This window comes from Parasteatoda tepidariorum, chromosome 8, assembly GCF_043381705.1.
Source record: "Parasteatoda tepidariorum isolate YZ-2023 chromosome 8, CAS_Ptep_4.0, whole genome shotgun sequence".
NCBI lineage: Eukaryota > Metazoa > Arthropoda > Arachnida > Araneae > Theridiidae > Parasteatoda > Parasteatoda tepidariorum.
The window spans coordinates 49,219,669-49,245,443 of NC_092211.1; the positions used below are offsets into that span (position 1 = coordinate 49,219,669).

Sequence of the window (25,775 nt, forward strand, 5' to 3'; positions counted from 1 at the left end):
TATATATATATATATATATCCAAGAATTTGGTTGGGCTCAAAGTTACAAGGTAACAGAATTGAAATTCAAAATATATTCGCTGGTTATGTATCATATCAGGAGAACAGCTATTATTTAAATTTTCTGAAATGCCAGTTAAAATAATCTTCTAATAATCCCTTCAAAGAAGAAAAGTGTCATGACAACAAAACATACTTAAAAATCATAAAGATACAACATTATTCATTTCACATCCTTATCAGATCTACATTGTCGTTTTTTACGTCTTATGCATTCAAAGCTTATTTACATATCCATCACAACAGTTTCGCTCATTTTCTTCTTTAAATTACAATAATCACAAAGATAAATATGTTAGAATCTCACTTTTAAAAGAAATCAAGCATTGAAATAAACGTGATTATGTTCAAAAATTGAAAAAAGAAAATCTTTTGTTGCAGACTATAGTTGTTTTTCTTGAAGTTACTGACCTTAATCTCCAAGGCGGGTGATGCGTCATTGACGTCATGCTTTGCCGATCATAATAACTTAAATGACCTCCACATTTAAATTTCACTTGCATAAAACATAAGACATAGAAAATTCAAAAAGAGAAATTTATTTTGAAATGTAAGCATTTTAAAACTTAACTGGCATTTTAATTCTTGAAAAATTGTAGTCGATAAATCATGTTAGAATATTTTATTTACGACTATCAGTTTTAATTTCACGAGTAATTATCATTATTATTAAAAAATTTAAGGTTATCAAAAATTTTAGAAACCCAAATATCGAATGACCGTTCTTAAGATCTTTTAATGTCAAGTTAAGTTGATTTAAATTCTCAGAAGGTCATCTTATCTCGAAATTCTCATTTTTTTATGTTTAACAGTTCTTTTAAGACCATTTTGTTTTCTATTTAATTAACATGTCAAACTTCTCTGTTACTTATTCATGAAGAAATACCTGGTATTGATAGAGAATAAATGTTACAATTTAACAAACTCATTTAAGATATCTAACAATGAAGAAAACTAGTTGAGCAGTGGATTATTTGATAAAATATCTCATTGACACAGAATTTTTATTAAACATGTTTTCTATTATTTTATGTTAAATTAGGCCAAAAAAGTGAAAATTATTATATTTTGCGTTTTAATAATTTATGGTTATGAAATACTGTATGAAATACCGGTGTGTATTTCTGGGTTAAAGGTAAAATCTTTTAAAACAGAAACAAAAAATTTTCAAATTTGCACTTATTTGCAGTTATTTAGATTGAAGAGAAACAGTTATTTATCATTAAAATTTCGAAATATGAATATGAATGAAAATAAAAGTTTCAAAATACTTTGCGTGGAATTTAAATTTTAGTACAAATATAATTCCGATAATCTGACAGATTTTTTTAACTATTAGACCGTATTTTTAATAATTACGAATTTCCGAAATATATTTTTGCTTGTATTTAGAGAGTTAGAAAAAAAGTGTTTAAAAAAGTCACTTATGTCCCATTTGCGTTAAAGGGTTAAACATCATGCGATAAGAGAATAAAGGGCGAATTAGGGGAGAGAAAAAAATTAAGGACGGCTTTTACAAATAAAACAGTAATATATTGAAAATAGGCTTTAAAATATTTCAAATGAAATGTAAGGGGCCGGGAAAGCCTGGTTGGTAGAGCACTGAGCCCACGTCCAAGAGGTCTTGGGTTCGATTCCAGCCGCCCGAAGACAATTAGGAAATGCATGCTGATGCATGTCAAATCTATCGAGTCACAAAGGCCTCCATGTTCCCATACCAGATCATACCTCTGGGGGTACTGATCCAAGAGTTTCCTTGTCTTCTGAATTAGCTCAAAATTACAAGGCTACTGAATTAAACATTAGTAGTCGTAAACCCAAAATTGGGTCGGCTGTTCAACGATGGTTACAAAAAAAAATGAAATGTAACACTGGCTTCCAATTCTTACAACCGTTAAAGCTAGCGAAAGGCACGAGTAAACACAAAACTACCACAACTAAGCGAAAACAAGTAGAATTTTGAGTTCTGAGGTAATGAAATAAATATGACAAGCAATAATATGACGGCTTGTAAAGTATCATATTGCATTTATAATAATTGAAAAAAAGATGTTTAAAACTTTCTAAGCTTTCAACAATATCTGAATGAAGCACACTTGATAACGAGGTATAGTTTATGCACAATTTTAATAATATAGGCCTTAAATTAGGTGGAAATGTTATAAATTACATATTATTTCATAACTTTACTTTCATAATTAGTAAATTTAAAAAATATAAAATTAATATTTTTAATTTTTGTAAAACTTATTTAAAACAAGCTTTACTTAATACTTATGCCTATAAAGCCCAATAAAAAATTTATGTAAAAAGAATTTGTGAGCAATATAGAGCACCAAAGTTTTAAATTTAAAGAAATCATATCATGTAATATCTATTTCCATTAGCCAGAAACTGTTCTACTTGATACTGCTTAGAAGTTGCACCAATTTGAATGATATGTATTTTCCCATACTTTTAAGGGGCCCCTTCTGTTAAAATGTATAATTTTTGTTAGCTTTTACAATATGTTCCTTTTATTTATTAAATACACAGGAAAAAATATGAACTAAAATTAATAAGTAAAGAAACATCTAAAACAATTTTCAATTATACTTTATAAATAAAAAAAAAATCTTTATTACTCATCACAAAGAAAAAAAATGTTTCATAAAATTACCGTATACATAACAAGTATTACATTTGCGTAATATTCAATTCTTTGCCTTGGTTTAAATTGATTCATTTCACGGTATTTAGTAAAATGTTATTAAAAACTTGAACATTAAGCAACTTATTAATAATACCCATTCAAATCAGGTACTCAATATTAATTGCAAGGATGAGAAACATTTATATTAAGTAAAACTTCTCATTTATTTTTAAGTACTAGTCATTATTAACTCATTTTCGAAATAGTACCTATCAATCAGGACTCAAAATTATTTTAAATGTTATTTATTTAGTCCGACATACCCACGTCATGTAAAAATTCCGAATGAGCATTTTTATTTTGCTTCTACATACCCAGTCGGGCATGAAAATAGCAACAGAGAGCGAAAAATTCAAACAGAGATAATGTAAAATATCAATTAAGGGCCCCTCAAATTTAGACGAAAATCGTCAAGATGCTGGATAGGACGATTAAACAGCTTCAAAGGAAGAAAAAAAAAAGGAAGTAAGTTGATTGTAATTGAAAAGGCAAAAATATTATTAAATTTATTAATATGAATAAGAATGTATCAAAAAACTAGCCTTTTATTCACTTTGTCATGATTATGTTTATTAAAAATGTTTAGACCAATCTGAGTATTAAAAAAAGAATTAATATAAAAGTTCATATAGTTTTAAAGCACTGCTGATGAGCATGCACTTGCCAATAATATGTAATAATTCGAATGATATCACTTCGGTGTTAAAAAAAATGCTCTGCGTTTACACTATCAATGTTTATTTGGGCTTAATACTGCTTTATTAATAGCACCTAATACTTGCAAGGATCTCGTAAGTATATTAGGCTAATAATACTAAACACTTCTGCATTTGAACTTGAAAGTTTTGATGTAGATAAAATAATGTTGACATTAATTTTTTAGTTACCTTCATATGACTAATTAGCAATCGAAAAAGACTTATTGGTATGACCTTTGGAAGCTAACATAACCAGTAAGGCATGTAAAAGTATTGGTATGAATTATTCATTTTAAGGTTTGAATTAATATGCACGTTTGCATATTTTATTATAGGAGCAAATTACAAATTTTACAAATAATTTTTTACGCAAGGAACTAAGCGAAAAATTGTACAAAAAATTAAGAGTAACTTAATAGAGTGCTTTATTTTAGTTAATATTCAAGACTAAATAATTGATGCATGAAATCCGTGCCTTATTTTATTGCATGATTCCTCAGTAATAATGCATTTCTGACAAATCGTAAAATTTCGAAATACATACTATAATATTTATAATTTCATTTTAAAAATTCGCTTCATCAATCAACTAAAATGGTGCTTACAAAAATACACGAAATTTTACCGGCTTGGAACGTGTCAAGTGATTTTAAGTAAACAAGTTAGCGCAGCCGCCCAGCGTAAAAATGGTGCTATTTCAATTGGTGTTCTCTTTACATTTATTTGCAAAGCTTTTAAATAGTGTATTTTCGTCATATTTTCTGAAGCGCAAATTACTGCTTTATGATTTTCTATAGGAAGAGCGTGATGCTCCAGTGAATTTTTAGATGACATTTTCGATTTCTGCAGTTAAGTAGAGAATGAAACTTAGAGTAGAAACTTCTGAAGTTATACATTAAAAATAAATATTTTTAATTCTAAGTTTGATTAAATTTTACTCAAAATTGTGAAGGGTATGTTGAATACAAAATCAATATGCCACAAATTGCGGCACATTTCTAAAGCAGAAAAACAGCCTTCGTCCGTAACGTTTTTGTTATTCAAGTATAGACTTATGTAATATCATAATTATTGTTTGAAATAGTTTTAAAGTATTACACACTGTAAAAATTTCAGGATCTAATTACGGTTAAAAGTACTGGTGTCCTGAATGCAGCATCTGTAAAATACATTTTAGAGTAAAATCCATTTTTACCGTAAGCCTTTTTATCGAAATTTTTACAGTAATATTTATTTCATTACAGTGCTTCAACGATTTCACAGTAAATGTTGCAGCAGAAATTACGATATATCTTATTTTTTGTTCTGTAATCCATTACGGTAAAAATGGATATCATGGTAAAAAATACTGGTAGCTTGAGTACCGGTATTTTTACCGTAATTTGATCCGAATTTTTTCACAGTGCAGTAGAGTTATACAGTATAGTTTTTATAGTCAGAACTCACAAAACTAAATTTCATATTTGTAACTTAGCTGCCTAATAAACTCTTTAATTACATTTTCTCTCAGGGACGTAGCTAAAGAAAAATACCTCTCGAGTTGCAAAATTTTGAAAATTTTAGCATGGGCTTTTAATTAAACAAAAGTTTTGCGTAGATATTTAAGTTCATGCAAGTTATTTTAATACATTTCTAAATATGTGTTATATTCAACATAATAATAAATTTAACCACAAGAAAAATAGAGAGAAGTTTAAAATAATTAAAATAAATCATTATTTACTTAACGGGCTGAGAAAAAAATATACTTTGTTTTCATAAACACTTAACATACTTAAAAAACATCCAATCATTTTATTAAAAAAAATAGTGAAACATATAAACAAACAATTAAATACAATTTTATAAATTAAATTAAAAATAATTAAAGAAAACGTCAAACTCATCAATAAATTAGCCGCTGCACTTACTATCGCATAAGAGCGTTGTAAACTTAAGAGTATTTTGTCAGGATGTTAAATAAAATGCACCACTTTTTCAAATGACATAGGTCTAATAATTATTTTAATAACAATCCTTTTTATGCATCTGAAACATGTTTTTAATGTAAAAGGTGTCATGTAAACATTTTATTAAAAATAATATTTTATAATGAGAACAAATTGCTTTTTTACAGCAAACAATTATAAAAATCTAGTGCTTCCAGATTAATCTAAATTTTTTTATGCACACTGCTCTCAAAGGCGAATTTTTGGAATGTTTTTTTAATAAATTATAATATAAAACTTGTGTATTTAATTAAAATATAGATTAACATTGCATTAACGCACTTTTTCTGTAAGAAATTTGTGATTTGTATAATTTACAGTTATATAATCCCAGATATATAATAATAAATTCATATATTTAAAATAATATTTCATGTATTTAAAATAAAGTGAGAGTAGAGTTTTAGAGTTCTTTCGGTGCCCTGAGTGAATTTTCACTCAAAAATTACGGTTAAATAACCAGCAGCAATCTGTCCATCCAATTAACCGTAATTGTAGTAAAGAAAATTTTTTACCTTTACGGTTCAGAAACAGTTTGCAATTAGTATGATTAAAAAACCATGAGTACAAAACTGTATGGGTTTTAACCATTTACAACCAGAATTTTTTCAAAACGGTCAAAAAAGAATTTTAAATGGACATTTGAGCTAGGCTTTTCCTTAAGTAACGAGCATAGTTGGGAGTGCATGGCACTAAAAACTGTTGAAGGGAATGGAAGAAATATTGTGGTGCCAACGCAGGGACTCGAACCATCGTTCTGTCGGTCATGAAATTGGCAGATCAGCTCTCTCGACTATAATATGGTTACAATACTAATCTACTCATCTCGGCTATAATACTAATTCTCTCGGCTATAATATGCACTCAACTGGAAGGAGCTAAGTAACTTCATTGGGTGGGCATAGTTGATACGATAAAATTCTGCTCTTTTAACCGTATTTGGTAAAAGCAGTTAATAAACAGTTTTTTACCAGAGTAAACAGTTTGAACTCTATCTTATTTATAGTTATTTGAATGGTTTGTTTCAATATGGTAAAATAACAATTAAATGAATTGTTATTTAACCATGTTCTCTGAGAAATTTTTAACAGTGTAGCCAAAGCGTTTTAAAAAAACTGTTCAAGTTAAATAACACATAAAATGTAATTCCATGTACTATTAAAGCAAAAATTTTAATCATTATTGCTCACAGTGATATTATATAGTGATCATATTACTAGCAACTAAGTTCTTTTAAACAAAAGTATTTTTTATTGATTATAACTATCGTAACGCTTAAATACAAGGCGCGAATAAATGTTTCGTGACTTCCATTCCTTTATTATTATCTAGCGTCTATTATTTCCAAAAACTTGTAATATAGAAAAAATGGACATTTTGATCTCAATGTCATTTTGCGCAGTTAGTGTTTCTTTTTTAACCTTCAAACGGAAGAACTAAAATACAACACATTCGGAAGTACCTTGAGTTACTGACAATGAATCTTAAACACTATTGTTTTGAATTGCTCCCTGAAAATAACTTCTCAAGACCGAAATCGCGATGATATTGTAAACATAGAAGAATAAATATGCCGCATAGAAATATTTTAAATTCTGAAAATAGCTCATTTCCCATTAACACGTGCCCAAATCTGTGTTAATTAAAAATATTGGAAGTTCTTAATTGAGTAATTTTTAATTGAGGCAGAACAGCTTGCTTATCGTAAATTAACTAAAATGATTGGCAATGACAATTTGGTACTTTTTCCGTTTATATGGTAACATTTTACAGGTATTCAAAATTATAGTTTTTATTACCACACATTTGCTACAAAATACAAAACTTAATGGAAAATTTAATCGAATACATTATTTTTATGCCATACTTTAAGATATCATGATAAAATGATCAAATTTTATCACATATTACAAAAGCATATTTTATAGTTAATTTTTTTCAAAACTATAACCCAAGCTCTTTGGTAAAATTAATTGAGATTTCTGGTGTTGCCATAGAGTCAGAAACTGTAAGTTTTATCATATTCTGGTAGTTTTGACCATATTTTCTTTCTCGGTGTAGAATGAAAAAAGTTGGAAAGTAAGCCCTCTTCAATGTAACTATTTCTGAAATGTGTAACAAAAAAAATTGAACTCATTTTCAAACACTTGTAAAATATCCTAGCGTTTTATTATCGAAATGGAAATTTTCAAAACGTCGTTAGATCTCACAAACTGAATAGGATTGTATCAACAAGAAGAACAAAAACTAGCTGTTTCATTATTATTTATTTATTATTCAGCATTGCAATTAAAAATATTGCTTTTAAATATGTTTTTTTCATTTTACTATTTATGTAACTGCTGCCAATTTTTGCAAACTTACTTACAAACATTTTCTTAGATTTACTTACTTACATTTACAATACTTACTTGCATTACTTACTTACATTACTTGCTTACATAACTTACTGACATTACTTACTTACATAACTTACTTACATCACTTACTTAAATTACTTACTTACATTACTTACTTACATTTTGCAAAGTAGTAGAAATATTTACAATTTAAAATTTAATACTAGTTTTAATAGATTGATCACAACTATGTGATGGTCAATAACACCTTGATAGCCTTGGTGGTTTAGGGGATAGGGTGTTCGCTTCCCAATGAGGTGACCCAGATTCGAATCCCAGCTATGGCTGGCTGATACGAATTCTGCTCCCGGCTCGCACCGACCACAGTGCTGATATAAATATCCTGAGTGGTAGACGTATCATGTCGAATCCCGTTGCCGTCGGGCTGACCGTGGGACATTTAGGTGGTTTTCCTCAACTGTTGGTTAGTTCCATCAAAAAATTACTCCGCGAAGGCAAGTTTGTCCCAGTACTTTACCCCCTGTTCTGTTCCCTTGTTTTATGGGTTGGGTAAAAAATTACAAGTCTGCACAGTTGAACCTTGATAGTCGTATACCCAGCTGTTCAGCACTGGTTATAAAATATTAAATGAAAGTTATAAAAGACAAAAGTTACACTTTGATAATAGAGTCACAAAATGTCGGAAATATATAGTCATGCCAACTTCTCCAGTTTAAAAGAGAGAGATTTCTTGAAAGTTTAAAGTTGTACCATTTTAATTTTAATTTAATATGCTTGAATTACAATTATTTTGATCACAACTATATTTAAACAATTTAAACACATTAATAAGACCTGATATTAAGACCTGATGTATAGTTAAGTGCTGGAAAATTAATCAAATGGAGTCTATTTAATAGTTATTTAGCCGTCTCTTCAAATTTCGGAAGCAATATAGAAAAACCTAGAAACCTGAACCACTGTGGAAAGTAAACTCAGCGAAAAAGAATCCCGTGAGCATTAAAATATTTTTACAGTGGTAACACATTCACAAAAAAAAAACTAGAAATAATTTATAGTTTAAACTACCGCTTTAACGTTTGGAGAACAAACCAGAACAGCTTGAATATGAATACTATTACATTTTCATTGAAAAATTGAGTGTTGCGAAGGTTTGCAAAAGTATTGAATATTTTTTATGGTTGTCTTTTTTGTGTAACAATATTTTACAATTTTAAAATCCCATGGACAAGTGTATTTTACCGAGAGGAAATTTATTTCAAGATAATGAAATAATATCATTAATTCATAATTTATAATTACTTATTTATTTTTAAATTATTTAAAAAAATAACTAGCAAATATTAACATGTGTTTTACTGTTCACTTTGGAAACAGTTAAAGCATTATATATTAGTTAAATTTAACATTTTTCGAGAACTCATCCTTTCAGGTATATAAAAAGTCAATAACATTAAAAAAATATTTTTACGAATTTGATATAAATCTGAAAAATTAAAGTTTTTTAAAAAGAAGGTTGCTAAACTCGCTGCTAACGGTTGCTAAAACTTGCTATTGAAAAGCAAATAATTTCAGACCTGTAAAAATACACTGTTAAAAGTAACTGTAAATTTTACAGGAAAAAAAGGTACTTTTTACAGATAAAAACCGCTTAAATATGAATACGGATTTTTTCTGTTTTTAATCGTTTCCCGCAGGCAACAAAAAATGTCCTTTTTGGTAGTAAAAATGTCCTTTTACAGACTTCACGTATATTTGACGGTTTAAAGCTGTTTTTTACAAAACAGTTTATCTTTGTTTTCCCCTAATCATAAACAGATTAAAACTGTCAATTTAAAATTTAGTTTTTGCTTAGTAATTTTGCTTCATCTAAGATTACTTTCTCATTTTTCAAAACATTTTACGATTACACCGACTACAATGCTGAATTACTTATTTTATAAAGTTGTTGTTTTTTTTTTTTTTTTTTTTTTTTTTTTTTTTTTTTTTTTTTTTTTTTTGTTAAAATAACAATGTTTTGTTGCTTAAAAAAAAGACAGTCGTTTTTTAATAACAGTATTTTTATGTGAAATAAACGGTTTTATACTGGCACACCAACTGACAGTTCTTTTTTCTGCAAATTTAACAGATTTTTTTTACAATGTACTTTAATTATACCATTTCAAATTTTCAGGGAAAAAAAGGTACATTTTAGAAACGTAAATTGGTACAGTTTAAAAATAGAAATTTTTTCCGCAAGAACAATTTAAAACTTCTATAAATAAAAAAATATATATAGCATCTCTTGGGTATACATATCGTATGGCTTCGAGTGTTAAAACAACTTAAGAGTTAAAACAAACAAATTTGCATCTTTCGCGTTTTCCATTTTCGTTAGATTAAAATCTATTCAATTTTTTCAATCCCAACATTAGAAATTAAACAACATTTTTAATTTTAATGTAATGATATTTCTTCGTATGTTAATGATGTTTCCAAAAACTCCCTTCTGAATTGTTTTTACACCTCGTAAATTATTCAACCGATTATATTAAAACTTAGACATTTTAGAAATTATCATCAAAATTATAAATGTTTTAATTTGTATAACTTAACATTTCATTATTTTCTCGATTTTTTAAAAATAATAAATAAAACAATACATGAAATTAACATTGAACAAACGTGCTTTGTAAATACTGCAAAAAAGTTTTCATGTGCGTTATCAGCTTATAAGTTGAGATAAAAATAAAAAATAAATAAAAATTAAAGATGGTAATATTAAGGTTCCCAAACTTTTGATCTTCCCTTTTCAAATATTTCAGTTAGAGTAGCACCATATTTTCTTGTCAAAAATGCGAATCTGACGAAAACAGTAACTTTTATACAGAAAAAAGTATGATTTTGAGTCAATTACGAAACTTTACTAAAAGGATAGTGCAAATTAATTAGCTTGTTTCGAGTATGTTCTTCAAACAATTAGAATATCATCTAACAACCTGAAAATCAAATTATTTTGATAAAGAGTTAGTGAAGTAAGATTTATTTCTCTTTCTGCATATTAATTATTCTAATCATAAAACAATACAACTGTTCGTGCATCCAGGCATTTTAATGTAAACATTTAGTTATTCTATTTATTTCTAATACTTAAAGCTATTCTGTAAGTCATTGTCTATAGCAAAGTATGCATTCAAAAAATAATTCATTCAGTAATTATGCTAGAATACGATATAATATTGATGCATCAATACAACACACACATTTTTGTTTCATTTCACATGTTGAAAAAGTACAATATTGTATTTATTATTTTTCATACAACGACAAATTTTAAAATAGTACAGAGATTAACTTCACAAAAAAAAAATTTCAGTTAATATTAAACTCAAACGTAGTTCTATTTAAATTCATTTTTTTACATATTTCATTTATAAAATTCTAAACCTTGTTTCAAAATTAATTGTTTGTATTTTTATTCAATGGGTAATTTTTCAAAAGTTTTTATTTAAGTGCATATTATTTTTTTATAAAATAGTTTTTTTTTATTAAAATATAAATGCTGTATTTTTTATTTATAAAAGTTTCTAAAATTATCATGTAATTTCATTTAGTATGTGACTTGTTAAAAATGATTAAAATATATTCTACATACTTCATGGTTATCCAATAATGTTAATCCATATCGCAAGGAATATCGTCACAAATTGATCAAAAATATATTTTTATGATCCTAACAATTGAATCAAACACACTTTCATATTGCATCAATGAAATTCTCAGCTGCAGCTTTCATATTCACGGAGTAAGCAGTAGAAATTTTAAATATTTACATATTTTGTTCAAATAATATATATTTTACTCAAGAAAAAGAATTTTGTATATTTATTAAAATATAATTTGCTTATTTTCACAATTTATGAAATTTTCTAAAATCAAAATTAAATTTCATTTAAAATGTGACTTATTATAAATGATTAAAATATATTTTGCATACCTTATGGTTATCCAATAATTTTAATCCATATCGCAAGGAATATCGTCTCAAATTGATCAAGAGTATATTTTTATGATCCCAACAATTCAATCAAAAACACTTTCATATTGCATCAATGAAACTCTCAGCGGCAGCTTTCATATTCACGGAGTAAGCAGCAGGAATTTTAAATATTTATATATTTTATTTAAATAATATATATTTTAAATGTTAATCCATATCGCAAGGAATATCGTCACAAATTGATCAAGAATATATTTTTATGATCCCAACAATTCAATCAAACACACTTTCATAATGCATCAATGAAACTCTCAGCGGCAGCTTTCATATTCACGGAGTAAGCAGCAGGAATTTTAAATATTTATAGATTGTATTCAAATAATATATATTTTATTCAAATAATACAATTTTGTATATTTTATTAAAATATGAATTTCCTTATTTTTACTATTTGTAAAGTTTTCTAAAATTACAATTAAGTTTCATTTAAAATGTGACTCATTAAAAATGATTGAAATATCTTTTGCATACCTTATGGTTATCCAATAATGTTAATCCATATCGCAAGGAATATCGTCACAAATTGATCACGAAAACATTTTGCGTTCGTAAACTACAATTCAATCAAACACACTTTCATATCTATTGCATCAATGAAACTCTCGGCGGCAGCTTTCACATTCAAGGAATAAGCAGCAGGAATTTTACAATTCAACTCACCTAACATCTCACTCGTCGCGACGAGGTTCAGGAAGAAGTAGAAAAAAATAAATACGTAACAACAAATAAAGTTGTACTTTTTAACGATGGAGGCGAAAAAAAAGATGAGAAGAATATATTTAGGGTTGCTTGCTCGTGAGAAATCTCTGAGGCGATTTTTGATTGGCGAGATATGAGATTTTAATTTATAGTTTAGAGATTAAAAGTTGATGATATTACTTTCTTTGAGAAAGTTATAATATTAACTTTTTATTTCACAACTTTCTTCAAATTTGGTTAAGTTAATTTTTAAAAAATAATTTTTTTTCATACAGCTATTTACTTTATTATGTTGTTTTTTTTACTATGTTTATTATATATTTATTCATTTAGCAATGAGAATTAAAATTAATGGTCTACTTTTTTAAAAACTGTAGCTTAATAAATATACATGATTAAAATGTGCTCAAGAAAAGACTAGTTTTAAAATGCGTTAAACAGCGGATTAAGTTTTGTTTTGTTTTCTTATTGAATCAAGAACAAAGAAAGTGAGTTTAAAACGTCTAAAAAAGTTTAAGTGTGTCTTTTTGTTTAAAATCAACCTAGCTTTGGAATCATAGAGGAATCAGGTGTTTGCAATGACATGTTCCATTAGTTGCATGAAAAGATATCATTTTCATAATATCATTGATCCATCATTCCATCATCCTAGTTCCATCATTTGCCTTTATTTCTATAATTATACTTCACCTACGTTTTACGAATTATGATAGTCTTAAAAGTATGTGAACTACAAAAATATTATGTGAATCATGATAATTATAAATCGCCTTTTGCTTCTGCAGAAAATGATTCTAATTTATTGAATGAAGATTTAACGGTCCTAGGCCGAAAAAAGATAGATTGCACCAAAACGATATTAAACATTGCAAAGAAAGGTACCATACACAAAGTGTTGAAATCAAGCAGGGTTTAAAAAGTCTGTCGAACAAAATAAAAAACATTAACTTATCCAAGAAAAATAATAAATTTTGAAACATTTTCTTTCACTTTCTTTTTTAACGATTACTTAAAAAAACAGATGCTTTCCCAAAATAAATTATAACTATTAATCATAAATTGAAAAATCTATTAATCAAAAATAATTTATAGAACTTTACTCGATTGAAATATAATCAATGTTAACATTAAATTCTATCCAAAGAACAAAAGGATATCTTCAACGCTGCGATAGTAAAAAAAGTAGATGAACAATATAAAGAGCACAAATACAATCTTCGCTAACTATATTGTTTGTGTCTGTATCTGTTAACTATACTATTTTTATTTGCCCTTATATATATTTTCTTACTATATTTAGAGTGTTCTTATACGTTCTGTTCTAGTTTCTTATATTGTAAATCTAATGTCACTCAATATATTTTGATTTCACTATGGGACAAATTTTTGTTGCCTTTATGCAAATACTTGATCATACGTAATTCGGGTGAATGAATTTCAAATCAGAAATTAGTCATGCAGCTAAAGCTACAAATTTATTTTTTAAATAACATTTTTACTTTATTTTTTTATCGAAATGTACAAGTTTTAAAAAAACGTTATGTATAAAATGGATCACATTAATATTGTGACAAACTTCGAGGGGAGTTGGCGCACATCTGGACTAAAATTGCATAGGTACCAATGCCTTGTAATGTCGTCGTACGCGTCTAGGAGCGCTTTTCAATATAACCTAATCAAAAACACGCGAAGAAACAGTTCATAATTGGGAAACGCCCCTAGCTATGTATGACGATGTTTCCGGTCAAGGGTTCCTATGCAGTTTTAAACATAATGATGAGCTCTAACTCCTGTAAGAGTTAGTCAAAACATTTATGCTGTTCCCCTATATACTGTTTCCCCATATAACGTTGTCAAACTTGTACATTTCGACAAAAAATAGATATAAAATGTCATTTATTAAAACTGTAGTTTGGAAAAAGAAATCGACAGCAGATTTAAAATCAGTGAAGTGAAAATATCCAAGATCTGTTTTAAAAAATCTCACGCAACAGAAGAAAAAAAAATTGTTCCCTAGAGTTATCTCAAATTAAAAATTATTAATATTTAACTGAAAATTCTTACATTTAAAGATAAATTTGGAGATAGACGTAGTAAATTTTTTCATACAAGGAAGAAGGGTACATCTTAAATTTTATCCGTACAATATTGTTTAGCAATATCGTTAGTTCAGACTTCGTAAATGATACAGTCTGAAGCATCGTTTTTAACTTTTGATAAAAACATGAAAATAAAATTGTAAACTTACCCAATTCATTTAAATTATTTGATTGTCATTTGACTGAGCTGTTCGTTACTATCCTCATGTTATTAAAATATTTATAATATATTTGTTTTTGATAGCAATAAACGGTAAATGATAGGGTGTATTCGAACTAACATTCAAACTAATTTGAATTAACACTTTTAAATTACTAGGTTCTGCTAAGCCTTGTTCGATTTCGTCTTAATATTCTCTCTATAGTACGCGTATGTTTGATTTACAAAATAACTATAAATCAAGAATTAGTGAATATATACATCTTTAATTAAAGATTCGACTTCATATTGTTTCGTAAAAATCACTTTACAGACTCTTATGTGTATCTTATCTTACTGTAATTTTATTTTATTTTATTTTATAACCGTTCTAGAACAGCCGACCCAATTTTGAGTTTACGGCTACCGTGTTCACCTCTGTAGCCTTGTAATTTTGAACCTAATCCAGAAAACAAGGGAACTCCTGGATCAAGTATTGGGAGAAATTCGCTTAATTGCATGAAATTGCACGCTTGAAATTGGTTTACGATAGTTAGGTTTTAATGTATTAGGTGGTAATTTGTTCGAATGTAATGAATAAAACAATTATATATAGTAATTATGCAATATTTCTTGTATAATTTTCTAGGAGTGTCGTGCTTAAATGAATGGGTGCTTAATGAATGGGTGCAAAATGAACAATGTGCGCCTCCCCACTTTTCAACCAAAAATTTGTTGGGAAACTAAGAAATTTTATAACACTTTCTGAAACTTATTTCGATAAACTAGAAGAGAAAACCTGAAATCATAATATTAAAATTCAAAAATTTAAGTATCAGAGGACTTCATTTTCTCGACATTCCGAAATTTTTAGTTTATTTATTTATTTCATTATTTATTCAGTTATTTTTTAACCCAAAAATGATTTTAAAAAGTATAGTTCAAAGATTTCTTTACAAATTGAGAAGTAATTAAATGATAAAAAAAATTTTCGAGGAGAATGTAGAAAAACTTGCTATAATTTGATTTCCTTTTAAAGTAAACAAAATGCGCAAAGCTTCAAAAGCATTTTAATTCCTAAATGTTACCCATATACTTTGTAAAAAATAGAAGTACCATTTGCTGTACTCTGTCTATTAATTTTGAAGCCCTACTAACATTGCTCTTATTATATAGTTCATTAATATAGCTCTTATTCTATTGCTCACTAATGATGCTCTTGTCCAAGTATTGTAAAAACTAAACTAATCATGGTTCTAGCTGCTAAAAATTTTTTTCAGCGTTCCTCTTCCAAAAAAGTTATGAAATCCTTAACTAATTGGAAGTGCATTCATGCAAATCTTTATTGTTTTTACAAATTTGAGTGAAAGCGTTTTCATACTAATAGTATAAATCCAGTTCTTCCGTTTGTTTCCGCATACAACAATGCAAAAAGCTTTCCATAAACAAAGCGATCAATCATGCTTAAATTTATGATCCATGACATCACAAAATGACAACAAACACAGCTAATGTCGAAGAGGCCTTATTGCTAAAGAGAAGAAAAAATTTATTTATTGGTCTTATTTATAAGGTAAACAAGTTTCGCAATGCAAAGATTAATTGGTTTTTAAAAAAAAGATGCAGAAAAACTAGAAAACAATCTAAATATTATTAATATAAATGAATTGCATAATAAATAGAAAATATTTTAGTAAGTATGAAAATATTAATTGATTTATTTTCAATTTATTATTACGAATACAAATCATAATTCAAATTCATAATTTGAAATCGTAATTTATAAATCAGTCATCATCAATTCATCAATCATATTCATCAAGCATAATTCATAAGAACACAAATATCGATGTAAATTTTCCATTCTGAATAAATCCATCCTGAAAAATATCCATCCTGCACTATAAACCTATTGCACGCTATCTACTAATTATAACTAAACTAAAAGCTAATCCTACTTAAAGTTGCAATGGGATTGAAAACTATTTCCTTGGGATTTGCAACTATATTCAGTTATTTTTCCTTCTCTGACATCTATTTCAAAAATATGAATTGAATTTTTATTTTTAAATTTTATCGATTTGTTTATTTGCATACATCGGATTGTAAGTGTCAACAATGTCGATTTAAAACCGATTTCTCCTTTTCGATAGCAATTCAAGAATAAGATGAAATTTGGAACTATCGAATATACTATTAAATTTTTTTTTAAATTATTTAACATAGAACAAGAATTTTTGCACCAGACAGCTCAGATAATCCTTCAAAATTAAGACTGCATTTTTAGACTGAATTTAATTCCCTTTAGATTTTACTTTCTTTTTTTTTTTTTTTTTTTTTTTTTTAACAATAATTTCATTTTATTTAAAGTATGTNTTTTTTTTTTTTTTTTTTTTTTTTTTTTTTTTTTTTTGTATGTAACAATAATTTTAATAATCAAATTTAAAACTTGCCCATATTACCCTCATGACATGGGTTGTTAAAAACAAATATCTTGTTCATACTACACGTTATACTACAAAATAACGTGTAGTATGCACAAGAATAACTTTTCCTGAAAAAAAGATTATTAAAATAGCAAAGCTTTTGTATCATTCAAGATTAAGATAATTCTTCAAATTTTAATGAAGAAAAAATAAAAATAAAAATAATATTTTTAAAAACCACGTTTTTGTAATGGAGAATGATAATTGAAAAACAAACATTCGAACGACAAACGTGGGGCGCATGAAATACGTAACAGTAACAGTATGTGTGCTCATGAGAATATGTGTATGTATATCTGTAATTGTATCTAAATGTGTATGTGTATGTGGAATATGTTTTTGTATATGCATGTGTATGTGGATCTATATGTGGATGTGGTTGTGCATGTGTATGAGTAAGAAAATGTGTATATGTACTGTTATGTATTTCATGCGCCCCATGTTTTTCGTTTTCCAAATTTCTGTTTTTTAATTATTATTCTCCACTACAAAAGCGTGGTTTTTAAAAATATTATTTTTATTTTTATTTTTTCTTTTTTTTTGTACTCACTTCCAAAATCTCAATTTTTTCAATCACTGTACACAAAACGTTTCAACTGACATGTGACACTAATTTGAAATAATCGAATCGGCAACAAAAGACAATCGCGAAAATATTAATATTTCTTTAATTTTAATTTACTTTGTATGTCTTTTTTCTCTTCAATTTCATGCATTGTCATTCAATTCTGAACTATATGCCGAATTTGAAGTCAATAGCTAGTCGGGAAGTTAGTTTAAAATCGATTACAAAATTCCACCCGAACAGACATACACGAAGGCAAGTTGATATAAACGTGGTAAAAAAAAACAATATTTATTCAAAGTAATGATTAGTAAGCTTTTTTAGTAAATTTATAAAAATGGCCCACATTTATAACACTATCATTTTGTAATTTTTAAAGTTTTTAACGTTGCTAAGGTAGTTATTTTATATAATAGCCATTCATTTAAAGTTTTAACTCATTTTAAGAAATATCTCACTTTCGTTCAAAAAGCCCTGTAATTGTACCTTTTATTTTTCAGAACACTCTCACAGAATACCGGCTGCAAAATATTTTCAAAGCAAAATTCAAATAAACTGAAAAAGAAATTTCTCGCCAAAAGTGCGCTCAATCAACCTGTTCTCTCTTGCGATATTAATTTCATGAAACAGAAGATGGCGGGATTTTCCTTCAACCTTGGGCACGTAGCCTACATACTTTTCGCATCCCCCTTCATCGAGAGGCCTCCCTGTTCATAACACATTTTCGAACTTTAGAAAACATTTAACTGATAGTTCTACATCTCGTCTGTCCATTCAACCGAACCAGGATACTATTTTCTCTAATCGAAAAACTTGGTTCTGATATATAGGAGTTAGAATGAGATCGAATTATGTATAATGAATAAAGATAGATTCTTTTATTCTTTAAAAATATTGATAACTTATTTACTTATGTATTCAGTGTTTAAAAAGAGATGTATGAAATAAATAAATGAAAAAATAATTTCCAAGTGTGAATAATTTTCTAATTTATTTAACGCAGACAACGTTAAACCTGTAGGCTGCAAAAACACAATTATGAATTTCTGTTGGCTTCCGGGTATGACGGCGTTGCTTGCAGTTATAAAAAGTTAAAATTGAAGTAACTTTTTAATCGATGACACATAATTGTAATTGAAAGGATATTATTTAGAAGTAATAATTGGTTTTCTACCCATCAAAAAAATAAGGTGTTTTTGAGGTTGTTTGGAGATTGATTGTTGTAAAAAAAAAACACCTGAGGTAGAAAATGAGGTTATGTTTTGCACCAAAAATAAAATAACCTCATCAATAAACTTCAACTTTAACCTCATTTTCTCCCCATAAAATAAACCTCATATATAACTCAGCTATACTTTTAGTTAAAATTGGGTGAAATTAACATATTCACACCTAAAACATACTTATTTATTTGAACTGAAGAATAAATAACCTGTGTATCTAAAAAAGAACCTATCTAAGCTTGTTGCTCTAAGGTAGGTTTCTATCAACCTTAAAACAACCTAAAGTGTTAATAAAACAACTTCATACACCTTGATAATAAATCTTGAGAAGTTGATTTTTTAAGGTTGTTTTTGAAGTAAACTTCAAATAAACCTCAAAAAAACCTACATTTTTGTATAGAACTCTTCCGATGATTCCTGTCATGGGAAACCATAAGGGTACTAAAGAGGGCAAAACGTAGAGGGAATGCATATTAGTCACATTGCTTGCGATATTCCCTTCCCTGGCATTTTTCTTAACGAAGTTTTTCGAAGCTCTTTCGCAAGAAAAATAAAAAAGCCACAGAAGAGCCTTACACTTGAAGCAAAGCTATAATTTTGAACGGTATATGTCATCTTGCTGTAAAGAATTATCTGGGCTTTAGAACCGACAAATAACTAAAATGTTTAAAAAGTTATTAAACTTGCCAATTTAACGACATTTTTCAGCCTAGATGAAAATTAGCAAAATCAATGCCTTATTCCCATTTTTTGCAAATTTTTCTCAGCCCAGATAGTGCAGCATTGTAGTAAATTTCCAAATATTAATAAATTAGTCCACAAATACTTTTATTTTTCTCAAAACTGCGACTTTTCTCCATATTGACATAGCGCTGGTTAAAGAATAGTAAACTTGACTCAACTGTCATGAGCTAAGAAAAATAGCATATTGTTCGCAAAAAAGCACCATTTCATGTGACTATTTTGAAGTGTCAGAAGAAAAATGGTACTGGTTTCAGAATGATTATAACTATAACATAATTTTTGAAACTAAGACCTCGTATCTCCACAAAATAATCCGAAATTTTACATTACCCATGATTTGACTATTTTATAAACTAACCGGTAAATTTAATACACGTTCAACAATCACCGATTTTCTTTTCTTTTTTTTTCAAATTTAATAGAGATTATAAATAATCACCAGTGATAATAAGAAATCCCCGGAAAAGGGAAATTTACCGTAATATTTTTTCTAATGAAACAAGTCATATGATTCAGTCAAAAATGTAGACCACTGGGAAAAAACGGTTGATGTTCATAAAAGCAGATTCAGAGAAAAAAAAATTATTTTTCGTTTTTAAAAGAAAGATTTTTCACAGCACGTCCATCTTCACTGTGTAATAACACTCGGAGAAAACCAATTTTCCACGTTATCGATTTATAAAAACTTAGTAAGCCTCAAAATGCAACGGATGACAATCCAATCGTCATTTTTGTGAAAAATGGACAAAAAACGTTTTTCTCCCTTGATCTTCAAATATGAATGCACAAACTAATTTATTTAAAGACAAAATCAAAATTAAATTCTAAAATTGCAACGGCCTTCACTTTTGTCTAAACTTAGGAGGCGATGATACATTTCAAGTATTAAATGCCGCACCTAAACAGAAACAATTCTCTTTGTATATGTAGAATAAAGAATTTAGATAAATATACAAGGCTAAAGCAATTATCGTCTGATTAAAGGTTGGAGTTTAATCACTTGGAAGAAAATATGTCTTCACGCCATAGGTAGCAGAAACTCGTTTCAAAAGAATTGCTGCTCTCTTCTTTTTCAAAAATATTAAAGAAAAAGAGAAAACTACGTCATTTCATTTATGGAGATACACAATCAAACTGGGATGAAAATTAAGAGACATCCGCTTTGTTGAAATAGAACAAAAAAGTTTATCGCACAACGCCTGATTTTTGTCTGAGTTCCAATTGTTGATTGCTAAACACAATTGAAATTCGATGAAGTACTGCATTTTTTTTTCTTCATTTATTTAAATTTGATCTTTCACACCAATGATTCTCAATGTATTTTTGTCCCATGCACCTCTTTAAGCATTACTATGCAATTTTGCTCTCTTCCAAATTTTGAAGTTCAAATGTACCTTTTATACATTTTTAATATTTTCATTTTGAACTTAAACAGCAAAAATGAAGTAAATGCTAATATTAAAATTTTAATAAGAAAATTAAATACTTATAAACTTAATCCGATGCAACTTACTTTAACATAGAAATTTTACAAAAAGCCAAAATTCTCTATTTTTATTTAATTTGATGGCACGCATTTATACGAGAGCATTTTTAAAAAGTTTTAACTCAGACATTAAAAATTTAAAAGGAGTCTTTTCAGAACTCTATTTTTTATACTCGCAGTCAAACACAATAACTTTCTCTAATATCCCCCCCCCCCTGTTTTTCATGGCTGATACATAGGGAGCAGCGTAACGGTCATTACAAGCATGGGTTTCACCCTCTTAAATTTTTTGGAGGGCTTTTTCATGTTCTTTTCCACATTAAATGCTAGTTCGTTATTATTATTATTATTCCAAAGACACGATTCAACCAACCATGGCATAATTAACTATTTGTTGTTGTTGTTTATAATGCCACTTGCCATACTAGCAAGCCTGCTTGGTGAAACCGAGCAAAATTAAGGCAGAGTGTGCGTTTCTTGTTTTTCAGTGGCGCCATCTGTAGCCAAGAATTCGACTTCTGCCACACCATACGTCGCACCCGTTTTATAGGGCGGACCCATTCATTCATCCACAGATCGTAATGACCTGAATCAGAGAACGATCGATCTCTAATCCAGTACCCCCAGAGGTATTGATTTGTTACGTGAACATGGAGGACTTTTGCGACTCGACAGATTTAACGTGCATCAGTCACTTAATTACACGGGGAGTCTCAATTAACTATTTAATATATAGTATTTCGGTGCCCCCTCCCGGGTTTCTAAAAATTTCTCTTTTTCTGATGTAACTCTAGAATTATGAAGTCTGAGTCAATTGATGTTTTACATTTTCTTTCATAAGACCTTTAGATAAGCATTTGTTTATGTATTCATAAATCTTGATTAAATGCATTATAAATCATATGCTTCAACTAAACATAAATTTTTAATTTAGTTTAAATTATAGCATTTTTTAACTCGGTTTTTCTACTTTGCTAAGGTAATACTCCCCTGATCTCACTAATATCAGATAAAAGTTTATAGCGTGTACTTTACTTGAGAAGGCTTCAAAAAAAATCCTGATCCGATTTATTTAATTATATGAATGAATTATTTTTTAATGCGTTATAAGCTGCATACCTCAGCTAAACACAAATACGCATTTTCATTTATTTTTCAATCAATATTTTTTTACTAATAAAATTCTTCAAATAAAAAAAAAAACACTTTTATGAAATTAAAACAAAAGAAGTTTCCCAGTTTTCTTTGATTTAAAGACTACATTGGTGAAAAAGTATTTTTTTTTAAAAAAATCAAAATTCTCAGCTTTAAAAATGCATTGCTAATACCACTCAGTAAATGAAGAAAGTGTTAAGAATGTTACAAAATAATGTATTAAAATCGAAAAGCGAGTCTTAAGCCTATAAGCGGATTAAGGATGAAATTTAAGTTACGGCATTGTTTCAAATTCTCTGGAAACAAAATGAAGACAATGTATTGAGGACAGGTACTAAAAGTTTTGAAACAATATCTTGGATCAAGAACATAGTGTGGACAAAATATCTCTTATTCATTCGTAATATTTTTATTTTAATATTAATAATATTCTTATCTCTTTTTTATTTTATTTTGTTTTAACTATTAACATTTCAAGGGGTCTAAAAGGCTTTTCTTAACAAAATGCTCGATTTTTTGAAAAAAATGTTTCATTCTGAGCAATTTGACATCAAGTAGAAGACAATACTAAATAATACTCCTAAGTTATAGCAAAAATATTGAAGAACTTAATGAAAACAAAAAAAATTACATTTTCTAAATTGGAATTGTCTGCTAACTCCAGTATTTCGTTCAAAGTTCCGTCTTTCTCAATTAACATTCTTTCATCTGGCTCAACAGATTACGTCTAATAAACCTAAAAGTTAAAACTTGGTAATAGGAATAAGGAAAAATAAATACAAGCCATTTTACAAATCAATTAAACCCTGCCAATTTTACCAAAATGTAATCAAGATGTAGACAAAAATATCTATTTTAACTGGGTGTTCAAATTTTAGTCAATCAACAGAAGTAATGCCATACCACAACTTATAAGCCAAAATGTAACTTAATTAACCATTTAGAGGGTTGTGTTGCATCCTAGTGCATCAGAGAAAGTATAATTTTGTGTCTTGATTTAGTAAGTTAAAATATCATTTGCACTAACAAATTAGCATATTTAAGATTGGGTCTTTTAACCATTAAGACAGAGTCCTTACGTCTGTCGGTGGTAATCTGATTATTAAAAGTGGCGTACCCAAGGCATACCTGCCAACTCTTCCGGAAGATTTTATTTTCATATTTAAAGTGGTAGTAAGTTAATTTTTAGATGATTTTGATTACCACTATTCTTACAAAAACTAAGCACATATATTAATATGCGTTACTATCATGGTTGTCAACTTAAGTTTCCTCATATACAACGTATTTGTTTGCTCAAAATTGAAGTTTTAATTCCATTTTAATACCACTGGGAAAAATGATAATGGAAGGGATTAAAAGTTGGCAGTTATGCCAAGGCATTGAAAAGGTACACATGCGCTCCCCAAGATAGCTCGTAAAATCAAAATGTCCCTTCATCATAAAACGGGAAAAAAATGGTTCCATATAAACCAAGAAAAGAATAATAGAAAATTATATATTCTGTCTTAAAAAAAGTGTCTCCGGGACGATTGCAAATAAAAATAGGGTAATAAAAAATTGTAGATAAATCACTATACCCAAACAGTTTCCTGGGAAAGTTAAGCATACATTTGCATCCGTCTATCAGAAATAGTTTTCAATTCAATTTTCCTGAAATCTAAATAAATTTTTAAAAAAATATTAGATGAAGATCACAAAACTGTTTTTCGTCTAGGAGAAAAATACATATCCTTCTAATATTTCAACAGAATCACCCATAACTTTTATTTGAATAACAATTCTTAATAAATTTTTGGAAGAGGCAATTTTGAACTCGAAAAAAAAAAAGATTCACGAAGCAATTATGAATTCTTTAAATATTTTAATCGTACCAGAGAATAATGTCATATAGTATCTGCAGATGAAAATAAACATAGAAATACTAAATACAGTCGAACTTTTATTAAATGAACTTCCATTTTGCGATTTTTCTCGAGGAACCAAGAACATTTTGGAAATTTTTTCGTAAAATAACTTCAAATAGCGAAATGAATTTTCTTTTTAACGAACTTTTCTTTAAGATCCACTTTCCCTATTTTATCGGGGAAATTGATTTTCGAAGCCACTTAACTTTTAGAGAAAGCAGTAAAATCCCTTTCCTGTTTTGTTCGCATATGAGACGAAAGACTGAGATATAATTAACGGATTTTAACGGTAGCAATGAAATTTAAGAACGCGTGTGTTAATATATGTATGAAACTACTTTTATAATAAATGCAGATATGGTTTTGCACATAAATTTAGATTTTTTTTTTTTTAGCTAAAAATGTATGTAGCATGATAGTGTAACACTAGGTTATGTTTTGTTCTCTGTTTTCCATGCAGATTTCTTGTATGGTTAAGATTTATAAAATCAATTATAGATAATACTTTAAAAGATAAAGGTGTATCAATTACTATTTTAATTACGTTTAGGGTTTATGAATTTAAAATCTGTTTTCTGTTGTTTAAGTACTTCAAAAGGAGATTTTCTATTTAATGAATTTTCCATATAGCGAACTTATCGAGATTTAGCTACTTCGCTAAATAGAGGTCCGACTGTACATTCTTCAGACAGTAGCTTCAGCATTTTGAGAGCAGAAATTTTGGTTGTTGGCATTCTTAATTTCCGTAATTTTTTTTTTTTTTGAAATGTTATGTTCTTATGCTGTTTTAAGTAGTAATATCGATATAATGTATTCTAGATTCTACCACCAAATGATATTTAAATTCTAAACTACAGAAATCTCTTCTTTCAAAGCAATGATAATATGCACACCCCAAAATTCTTGGGTACGCCAATATGTGAAAAAAAGAAACCCCCGTGATGAGAATGCTGATAATGTTACTGGTAAAACCTCCCTACTGAGAGGGCGCTGTGAGCGCATCAACAAGCAGTGAACATGTAGACACGGAAGTGTCAAGTTGTATTAATCCTTTTTTCGTTATTAAATATTTGTTTCGTTATATTTGATTTGATTTCGCCGATGAATTATTTTGAACTATTGATATAAAACCACTGAACCTACCTTGATATTGATTTGAACACGGAACATTTATGCTGCTATCGGCCAAAGGAAGCTGAATTGAATTGAAACTGATTTGATTGATTTGACGTCATCGGCGAACGAAATATCCAGGTAAGAATTTATTATTTACATTGAAACTGAATTACCTGGATAGAAATAAATATGGCAGAAAATATTACAAAATTGAAAAAGAAGCGTACCGCTGTACGAACAGCACTGACAAAATTGATTAATAAAATTGAAGAATCGATTAATGACGAAACAGAATTACTGGAACAATTTGAAGCTTTTT

At 28.1% G+C, this 25,775-nt stretch overlaps 1 protein-coding gene across 3 annotated transcripts in view; it reads right to left on the minus strand.

Moving 5' to 3' along the window:
• LOC107455139 (beta-1,3-galactosyltransferase 5) overlaps positions 1 to 12,582 on the minus strand; it is a 33,139-nt gene extending 20,557 nt beyond the window's left edge. The window contains exon 1 of one of the 3 annotated variants that reach the window (XM_016072605.3): positions 12,309 to 12,582. The gene's annotated coding sequence lies outside the window, so the exon portion shown is untranslated. Of the gene's footprint in view, positions 1 to 11,774; positions 11,858 to 12,308 lie in introns of those variants that run through there. The other 2 variants (XM_071183984.1, XM_016072607.3) reach the window with 2 other exon arrangements.
• Positions 12,583 to 25,775: the final 13,193 nt, after the last annotated feature.